Here is a 475-nt window from a genome sequence, read left to right on the forward strand (position 1 = left end):
CTTAATTTCCCATGGTACTCTTTAGTATTAGTAATGAATTATTAATTATTAATAATATCCTTAGTGGACTTCAGATATCTTAACTTATATCTCTATATCGCTTCAGATTTTAAAGTGTTTCGATTCTATGTATTCACCATAATTCATCTAGTCTTCTCGTGGTCTCTTTTTGTTAAGCTTGTCCACAAGTGTTATCCTCCCCTTTTGAATAAGGTGTATATTCAGTGTAGCAGTTGAAATATTATATGAAAGTGTAGAGAAGACGCTTCTAATGATTATACATTTACTTGGAAAATACTACTTACATTATTAGTTGAAGAAACTTCTTGCTTTTCGTCTTATAAACCACTCTTGTTTGTTGAACATTTTTGTGTTGTGCACATATTTCACTCGTATATCTCAGTTCCCTCCCCTGTATGTAACATGGTACTGTTCATACCCCAGGATTTTTCCCATACGCAACCTCGCCAGTTCG

The sequence above is a fragment of the Penaeus monodon genome, chromosome 20 (genome assembly GCF_015228065.2).
Source record: "Penaeus monodon isolate SGIC_2016 chromosome 20, NSTDA_Pmon_1, whole genome shotgun sequence".
Taxonomy (NCBI): domain Eukaryota; kingdom Metazoa; phylum Arthropoda; class Malacostraca; order Decapoda; family Penaeidae; genus Penaeus; species Penaeus monodon.